This window comes from Macadamia integrifolia, chromosome 8 (assembly GCF_013358625.1).
Source record: "Macadamia integrifolia cultivar HAES 741 chromosome 8, SCU_Mint_v3, whole genome shotgun sequence".
Lineage (NCBI taxonomy): Eukaryota > Viridiplantae > Streptophyta > Magnoliopsida > Proteales > Proteaceae > Macadamia > Macadamia integrifolia.
This window is the reverse complement of record NC_056564.1, coordinates 17607876-17617993: the sequence shown is the minus strand read 5'-3', so window position 1 is coordinate 17617993 and position 10118 is coordinate 17607876.

Sequence of the window (10118 nt, the reverse complement as noted above, 5' to 3'; positions counted from 1 at the left end):
TTCACTCATTCCTATTATGTTTTCCACATTTGAGATGAATATATGTATAAAAGTGTATATTTTAATATGTTTCTTAATCAATTAGGGACAACACAAACAAATAAAGCATAAATGTACATAAATAATTTAGAGAACAAGATTTTAGACAAAATCATTTCAAAATTACTCCAAAATCATTACAAACTTAATAGGGTAACAAAATTGTTCATATTTCCTTTCAATTGTGCTTTGATCAGCAACAACACATGTTTGGGTTCCTTGAGAGCTAAAACCAGATCAAGTATCCCTAAAATCCTCAGGTATAAAATATACACACCAAATAATCAGGTTAAAAAATTTAATAGGTACATCTAGCAGATAAAACACACAAGAGTCATAACTCATAACCGTAACTACATTCCTATTCTTTGGGCTAAGAATGCACTGGTCCTCTTATAAATCCAAATTTACTGTGAAAATACAATTATTTTTATCACATATGGGCTTAGAAACCTCTAAGTTATAGTCCTTTCTATACATGTATTTTTTTTTTAACTTGGGTGACATCACCTTTGGGCAAATGTCACCAATTTTACTACACTTGAAAAAACTATGAAAGAATAGGATATGCCACTTTGGTGGATTCCACCCAATCATTTCATAGCTTTATAAAAATATACTTTGCAGTATAAAATGTGCGGAAGCTCACATCCAGTTTAATTCTAACATATTTATCCATCATAGGGTGTTTCAAACAAAACATACAAGTACAAAATGACATGAATATAAATTTACTATATATTTCAGCCATAAAAACAATACAATACACTGAATTTATTTTCCCACTAGCGACCTAGTATACTGGCCTTCTACTAGTAACATCATCCCACTAGCAACCTAGTATACTAAATTTATCTTTCCACTGGTCGAGCCACATAAAACAGCTTAAGATCCATACTTTTATTCTCCCACTTGGTTCGACCAGTCATAAATTAATCTATTTATTAGAGAACACAATTCATTAAATGTGACATACATATAAACTTGTTAACATAAGCCAAAAAACAAAAGAAAACCAAACATTTATCAATTAATGTTCATAAATAGGTTTTCAAAGAACAATGGCAATGTTTAAGAACTTTGTATTAGATTGATCAAAATCGATACTAATCCAACCCAACCAATCTGAATTGATCTAATCGAAATACGAAAATAACACATTAAATAAACCTATAACCTATGATCATAGTTATGAAACCCTCATCCACACTATTGCCATTGATCAACTGTCCAATACCTTTTAGGGTAAAAATCTTTGCTTTAAAAGCATAATATCAAACTATTGATTTGGTTTTCCTAGTATAGAAAACTAGGTCTTTGAGGCATATGTAGACCTCCATATTTTCAAGCCACTTTTAAAGATATTCAGTTTAATGGTTCAACTCAAGGAAGAATAATCCATTCAATATTTAATTAATGCATGTAACGTCAATAAAATTAAAACCAATATTACATCACTAACCATTAAATATAATCAGATTATCAACCGAACTACATTCTCAACCTTTAGGTCTGGAATGCACTGGTCTACTCAAAAACATACAATGACCATGTGTGCTCTTCAACTTCAAAAATTACTCACTTTTGGATGAATAACAACTTTTAGGTTAAGATCTGCCTAGAGTACACTTGTATTTATGCTTATCTTTGATAATGTCGCATTTGAGCAAGCACTACCTAATTCTTGCCAATAATTTTCTATGTCTTTGAAAATAAGACAAAACCTTTGAGTTGCAAACTTATTGTAGTAATCTTAGATTTTACCACTTTGGTGGGTTTCATCCATTCCACTGCAATAGCTTACAACTACACCCAAAAATTTAAATTTATGGGTTATTTAAACATGAACTAAATATCATTTAAATGTAAAAGAACAAGTATGTAACTATTAGCAAAATAAATATTACAATGCTCAATTATCAATTACTTCAAGAGTATCAATCGGAACTACATTCCTGGCCTTTAGGTCTGAAACATACTGGTCTACTCAAGTTTCTGTAATTACTGCGAGACTTCTTCTAACTTTCGAAAAGTACCGCCATCTTTGGATGGACAACATCTTCTAGGTTGAGAAATCCCTATTTTGTTTTTCACTTGCTTTAACTTTAACTTTTCTTTAATAATGTCACATTTGGGTGAATATTAGCAACCTTGCTGCCAACCATTATTTTCTGTCTTTTCAAGCAAAGAAGACTTTTGATTTGTATTCTATTACAATAAGGTTGAACTTTACCACTTTGGTGGATTCTATCTAATCTTACTGCAATAGTCAACAAATTCATTCCGACAGCTAAAAGTGGAATTGCTTAAGCATGAATAAAAAAAATATTCATAAACAAAAGCATGAACTATCATTACCAAGAATAAACAAATTCATATTATGATATGCAAGTAATGTATGAGTTGATTTTCTTATATTTCTTCCAATTAATAGAAAAATTATGAATCATTGAACACCCATACTTGTAACTTATACAAAACAGACCATAGAATTTAATCAAAACTATACTCATAATAAATCAAAACGAAAAGTACGAAAAACTGAACTCAACGCAAAAAATCAGAGTGAAAAATTCTTCATTGTTTGCCCGTACGAGCCATTTGAAATTGTAACAAAAAAAAAATGATCAAAATCAATCTAGTTTCCCAAACCAACCTGTTCGGGCATATTAGTTCTGGGTCAAAATCTAGGTCAAACCCGATTGTCTTCGGGTCGAGTATCTGGGTCAAAATTCTGGTCAAATGGTCAACGACTTGGTCAAAATTTGACCGAGTCAAACAGTATTGGTCATGAGTTGACCCACTACACCTCTGGATTAACTCGGTAGGGTTTTCGAGTTGACTCGTCGTGTTTTTTTTAATAAATTTTTGTTCTCTCTCCTCTGACAATTGGTTTTCGATGGTGCGTGCTAAAGCGTGCGGAGATTTTTGGTGACTTACAGGATATCGTCGAGACCGTATTCTCATCCTCTACAACTTTCGTGAAGAAAATTTTTTGATCCGGGACCTTTAAGTGATAGTAAAATTATGATTTCCATGATTTTGGACCCAAATCTTATACAAAATCAATTTTCCTTTGATTTTTCTTGATTTTAACATTATAAAGCTTGTGGATCTTTTATATTAAACATATGAATAACTCTATAGTGTTTAGAATACAAGAATCATCAACCAATCATAAAAGAATAATCATGGGTGTAGTTCCTAAACTAAGAACAATAAAGTACTCCCATCTTAAAATACATAACCATATAGATTTACCATATCTATAATAAACAATGGGACGTCCATGACATGAACCATAAATGGGAATAGAGAAGTATCTGTGTAAGTTTAGAAGTCCCATGAGCATAGATCATGAACCTCTGACATAAAGATAACAATGATGAACTACACAAGTGGAGTCCTACTATTGAGATCTTCTGCAGCCTTTTACTCTAGGATTTTTTCTCTTTTTGTGCACTTGCTCTTGTGAGAAAGCCGTGCTCCCAAAACCAATAAGGCATTAAGTAATGACTGCAGAGACCGTTAGTATTCTATTTATAATAGAATCCCTAAAACCCTATTCTACTCTCACAATGGAAAGAGCTAGGAGTTTCCTAATCAGAGTATGTCTATAATTACTGCAGCCTTTTACTCTAGGATTTTTTCTCTTTTTGTGCACTTGCTCTTGTGAGAAAGCCGTGCTCCCAAAACCAATAAGGCATTAAGTAATGACTGCAGAGACCGTTAGTATTCTATTTATAATAGAATCCCTAAAACCCTATTCTACTCTCACAATGGAAAGAGCTAGGAGTTTCCTAATCAGAGTATGTCTATAATTACTTGGGTCTAATGGATCAATCGATATCAGTTAAACCCACATAAAAATCCTAACAAGGACCACAGTCTACACACTTTCCAAGGCATGGTGTGGCGGTCCGTAATGCTCACTTAAGAGCATGGTCAGATTTTAACGTGCATGGATGCAAGGCTTGCTCCACCATTCTCAGGCGATCCCCTAGGCCCCGTTTGTTTAGAGGGTTTTATGGAGTGGGAAGGCATGACATGTAAGCCCCACATGTTTATGAGGTGAGCAACAGGAAAGGAAATTAGTGTGATAGTTACTGTTCATTCCCACCCTCATCTTGTTTGGATGCAAATGGGAAAAGTGAAAAGCGGGTGGAGAACTGTTCATCTTTCTCTCCCTTTTTTTTCTCCCTGAGCTTGCTGCTGCAGCTTGTGCAATAATAGATGTCGTAAATGGAGACAAGATCTTGGGCGATGGTGGTATTAGAGTAGGCGTTGGAAGAGAGAGAAGAGAGGAGGGTCTTGGGGTTGGATCCGGAAAGAGGAATTTCTGTCTCTAGGAAAATGAAGCCGTTGTAAATTGAGTCGTGGCAGATGCAGAAGCTGATCAAGAAAGAGAGGGTGACGAAGAAGAAGGGCAAAACATTTTGGGTTCATTCCAATCTCAAGTGCAATGGGAACATTGGGTTTAAAAACAAAAAATAAAAAAAATCCAAATGTGAAGTGAACATCAGGTTTTTAGAAAAAATTCCAAATGTGATTGGGTTTAAAATAGTAAAAATCCCTATAATACTATTGTTCATCTTCTTCTCTGTTTTTCTATTTTGTTTTTTTTTTTTTTTTTTTATGATGTTTTCAGCCCAGGTTACAGGCTGCAAGCAGACAAGATCACAAGCGTGTGGTGGCTTGTGATTTGGGTGAGAAGAGAGGGCTTGCGTGTGCTGTTGTGGTGGCTTGTGATTTAGGTGACGAACCCAATTCTGGAAACTATGTTGGCTTGCAGCAGTAGCTGTTTAGTGTTGCAGTGACTGTGCACGATGTTTGGGTGGTGCAACACGGTGTTGAGAAACGGGTCGGCATGCGGTTGAGAGCATCAAGCCTCTAAGTCGCAAAATCCCAATAAAGTCCGACCGATTTTGCAAGACTTTGCAAAGGGGTGGAGTGGGAAAATTACTAAGCCGCGAGCCGACAGAAAAAATGAGTTTGTCTGCTCAAATTCTCACCCCAATTAACCAAACGCCCTAACTACTCATTGCCGTGGGATATTTCATACAAGAATCCCATCCCATCAAAATACCACTTATCAAACGGGCCCCTAGGGTGTTCAATACTCCAATCCTTCTTCTGACCGTACGAAAAAAAAAAAAAAAGATTCCACTTCTGCTAAGCCCATTTGTCCATGTTCTAGAGGAGTCTTCAATGTGCTTTCTTTACGAACAGCGACAAGCCACCTAATATTGGATTTCAAAACATCCAATTGTGACCACGCCATTCGCTTACTTCACTTGTGGCTATCCTGGTCTTTACCTGTGTCTCTGGCGTTTCATTTATTGTATCACAATTCACCTTGGCTGGCTTCTATGAGTTATATGTGTTATGGTGTTTAAGGGTGCACGTGTTAGCTTCGAAAATCAGAAGTGTAATGCAGGGTTTGCAGTGCCCATTGAAACAAAGATACAAAGTCGTTGAGGTTTGGCTGGATGAAGTAGCTCTAATTTCATGGTCAAAGCAAAAGAACCCAGCGGGTGCCTTTAGATACGTTTGATGTGGATTTGGATCCTCTTCAACTATTTACTTTTCAGTCATTCAAAGGCCGAGAAAATTTGAATATTTTTACACTAATACCTGTTAACATCTGGATAAATGTGTTCAAAGTAAATGGTTGGTGCTAAAGAGGATCTTTTTCCTATTAATCTCTTATTGTCTATACCTAATTCTTAACTCTTAAAGATGTTACTGTTTCTATAGCTACGAGGCTAACACAACAGGCTCAACCGTGTGTCTATCTCTTTCTCTCTCATCCTTTTATGAAATGATATATCTGCCCATTATTGTATGAGAAGAGAGATAGACAAAGAGAGAGGTTAGCATATACTACAGTCAAATGCGAAACTCAATCCCTTATAATATGTTCAAGGATGTAACCAGTTTTCATCTTCTAAAAATGATTGTTTTTTATTTCTACCAGGAAAAAAAAATCTACTATAAAAGCAGGACTTACAAAGTTGACTGATGTGTATTCTTTTTGTTTACCTGAGTGGTAGTTTTTTTTTTTTTTATAAAAAAAATCATCAAGAAGAGAATTTCTAAAATACTCAAAGGGGAAAAAGTTTCCAATGCAACCAATGCATCATATGTTCCTTTACAATGTGTTTTTTATAAATATTTTCTATCTTGATCATGTGGATCCCATGTAGATGATATTATTTCCCCCATCATCGTTGGTGTTGCATAGGAGAGTTTCCCCATGATGGCAATGTAGGGAACCCTCTCCCAGACTCAATCTTCAACTTGTCCAAGTTATTCTGCTTAATTAGTTGATTGCCCATCGGTTTTGATAGTGCACTTGGTGATATCCCCGCCAATAGGTAGTAAGATCCTAGGAGGTTATGTGATGGATTCTCCTTTTTCACCAGTGAAGGGATTTGAGGATTTAGATATGTCTCTCTAATACACCCCCCAAAATAATAAAAAAAATCGCTTCCCCTCACATCTCTTTCTCAATTCCATAATTACATGTGAGCCTCACCTTGATCATCAAATTAATGTGTTGCTTTTGTCTGATCTTTAGGTAAAAAACCATTGAATTGGTCATCAATGTCTTGATCAACTCTAATGGTTGGATAGATGGAGATTTTCATGGATAAGTTACATGTCAAATTCAGTAATTCATGATAATTACAAGATCCATATATGTAAGCTCCATCACCCTTTAACTTTTGTCTTCAATAAAAATGTTTTCATTAAAGACTAGAATGCAATTTAAATGCTTTTTCCCTTATTCCTTTCATGATCCATTCTTCAAACAATTTCGAATAATATTAACTTTATTTTTAATTATTTTATAATTTTAAACTAATATATAAAACAATTAGATAAGTTTAAAAATTATCCAATGAAAGGTAACATAGATAACAGGTCCATAGATTTTGAGCAAAAATAGCTTCCCCTCTATTGTAATTTGTAACACATCCCTTCTATATTACATTGGGGAAAAAACTATTGCACTGTCAAGGTCAGCTCCAAGGCCCAAAGTATTAGGGACATCTCCGTGAGCCTGCGGAATTAATGGTGGTAAACTGGTTCAGGCCAGCAACCCAATTATTGTATGGGCCGGGTTGAGAAGGGTTGAGATATTGGGTCTTGAGGTTGATGGGCTTGTACACCCTCCAAACCCACTTGAGCTCAGATCGAATCTGGCCGGACTGCTTTTTGGGTATTATGGCCAACACTGTACAAGCCCAATTTTTCATGCCTAGGTTTGGGCTGCCGTATTTCCATGCCTGTCAAGATTATATCCAAACTTTATTGTTGCATTTCAGCCCATATCAGCCCAGCCCATTTTCCACCCTTAAGGCCAGACTTGAAAGAGTGCGTGGTATGCTTCACGAGGGAAAGCTAGCGTTTACAAATAGATTTTCGTTTCAAGCCTGGAGTGAGGTGATGCCTCCATAAAACCCAAACAACTGCCATTCCGCACTCAAGTTCCAGGGTGCAAATCGACCAGGCCGGGCCTAGATCCTTAAAGGGCCAAGCCCATCCTTGGGTACTTAACCTTGGTGTGGCCTGACCTGACCTGACCTTGGGATGGGTCTTTTGTGCCGAGCCAGATTCGTGTGATTCAGGCTGGGCCAGACCAGGCCCAAGTGAATGGAGTTGTGCAGATTGATGCCTTTAAGCTTCCTATTCTTGTTCTAGAGGGGATCAGCAGTAGGCAGATGAACAGGAATAGGCAGCTTAGAAGGCAACCTGGGTCGTAATTCTTAGTTTGCATATTCTTTCTGTTGGAAATGAATGCACAATTATGAGGAAGAAATCAAGTAAATAATCACACACAACACAAGGGACTTGACATTGTTCAACATGAATACCTACATCCATTTGAGAGAAGCCGACAATTTTTTCACCCTAAAAACCCTAATCTCTATATAATAACTATTTTGCCATGTACTTGACCCAAACCTAATAATTTCCTTTCCTTACCTTTGCACAAGAACCAAGACTTGAAACCCTATTCTGGAGTCAACTTTGTGTACTTTCATTTTTAAGAAAGCAAAAAAAATGAATTCTTCCCTCTCCACTTGTAAAGGAAAACTTAATCCCATATTTAAAGGAAAAAGTGATATAGCAGTGGATCCCTTCACATCTGGTTATGGAGCCACCCGGGCCGCAGTGTCTCAATAAAAAAACCAGAAAGTTAACAGAAAGAAAAGGCTCTCTGAGCTTTAGCATGAGCACCTCTCTTAGGACTAAGTCTATATTTACATATTCAAAATAGGGGAGAAGGGATCATCAGATATGTTGAATTCTAGGTTTTAACATTCCAGTCGCTCCACCTTGGAGAGATCCAAAATAGCATTCATGATTGAAGAGCAGCCTCTGCTTAAGTGAATCATTTTAAATATACTCCTAGGACTAAGTCTATTTTGCTAGCTTATCAAAAAGAGAGTTCAAAGTAATTTGAAGGCAAAAGGCTTTCCTCACATAAAAATATTCACGAATGGGCATGAGAAAAAAAAGCATACACAACCGCAGTGCAGATTCTAATAGCCTTCTCACAGTGAGGGTTGTAGGGTTCAAATTGACATTATTTCTCCTATCCTGACCACGTAGGCCACATGGCTCCAATGTGGATGATACCAGATGTGCATATTTCTTCTCATAGTGTCTTAATAGGAAATCCTCTTCCTTAGAATTAATGCATAAGCGACACAGAAAATCCTTCCCATGCGATCTTAATGTATATACCATGTGGCAGATTGTTAGGATCAAAATCTTGAGGCAAATAGGGCTAGGTACATTGCTTATATGACCAAGGGCCCGTTTGATAACGTTTCTGCCATTTCTGTTTCAAGAAACGGCAGAAACATAAATTTCCTTTTCTAGAAACAGAAATGGAATTGAAGGTGTTTGATAAATCATGTTTTTAGAAGTCGATGGTAACCAGTGAAAGAATTGCCACAAGTCGTTTCCAGAAATGGAGAAACAAGTTAAACTTGTTTCACCTAGGTCGTTTCTTGAACCATAAATGAGTAAAAATTTCTATTTCTATTTCTAAAAATAAGTGAAACGAAACAGTTTTATCAAACGCTTTTTGCTCCGTTTCTGCTGTTTCTGAAAACTGAAACGGCGGAAACGCGTTTCTTGAAACGTTATCAAACAGGCCCCAAGTTTCAGCCCTACAGAAATCACCATGTATATAAATATGGTAAAAGTTTTTACGAAGAAAGTTTTTTCATCTCTTAGAGAGAATCTCTTCATTCATGGTGATTTAATCCTATGATTGAACTCTTGAAATAGAGAGTCTCTTCATTATTCCCGTCCTCTATCGTTGAAGGTTCAAATTAAAGGGTTCAATCTCATGGGTAAAGAGATTCTTTCTTCACCATAGGTGAAAGATAAGTTAGCCTAAGTTTTATTGGATTGTGCAGCCCATTTAGAATCAAAGGATTGGACCCCAAAATGCATCACATGAAAGAATGATGTGGCAACTCTAACATTGGATATATAGGGAACCATCGATGTGTAAGTTACTAAAGTATGGGGAGGATGTATAGAATGAACAAACTCCCTAAAGCTTTGTTTTATCATTTCTTCACACCAATAGGGGGAAAAAATATATTTTCATTCCATATTGAGAATTGTTCTTATATGACTTGTGAATAAAGCAGTTTATATTTTATAAAATCATGTGTCAAATGTGAGTATTTATCAGCATTCTATAGTTAGGAAGGCCCAATGTTATTCCATTGCAATATTAAAACTCTTTCCAAACAATAAAAAAAAATTAAAAAGTCAGATTGATAGGCTGATCCTTATACCAAAGTGGAGCTCCTTTCTTTGAAACGATGTCCTCCACAATCTGTAGCTCCTAAGACTATCTTAAATATCTACAAAAGTAGCTTTATTTAATTGCCAGTTAAAGTTTGTGTACATATTGTTTACATTTTTTTTTCTTGGCAGAAGTACATATTGTCTGCATTACGATCTTTACATATCTATACATATGATAAGCAGTTTAATAGCTCAAAATAGAAGAAGCCAATGTCAATACTCTTGAGGGTTGATTT